Genomic DNA, 349 nt, shown 5'->3' on the forward strand with positions numbered 1-349 from the left:
AATGTATATTAAAGTGGTGGTAGGATTTTGTTGGCGGGTGGGCAATATAAAGTTTCGTTCGCCATAGAAAATTGACGTTCAGCCGTGTCTGTGTGTCTGTGTGTGTGTCATTTTACCTTTTTTCTCCTTTATTTTTTTTATATGAAGCGAATTCTGATAACGGAATGGGTCGTAAGATAATGTAGAGATAAAACCCTAATATATCGAAGCCTTGTTAATAATAATAAGGTGGTGAGGAGGCAATATATGCATGAGCAGTGATACACACACACACACGTAAACAGTGCGATTTCACTGCGCGGGTTGGGTGGTGGTTTTGGCGTAATTTCCTGTTAACGGAAATTACGAC

This window comes from Panulirus ornatus, chromosome 12 (genome assembly GCF_036320965.1).
Source record: "Panulirus ornatus isolate Po-2019 chromosome 12, ASM3632096v1, whole genome shotgun sequence".
Taxonomy (NCBI): domain Eukaryota; kingdom Metazoa; phylum Arthropoda; class Malacostraca; order Decapoda; family Palinuridae; genus Panulirus; species Panulirus ornatus.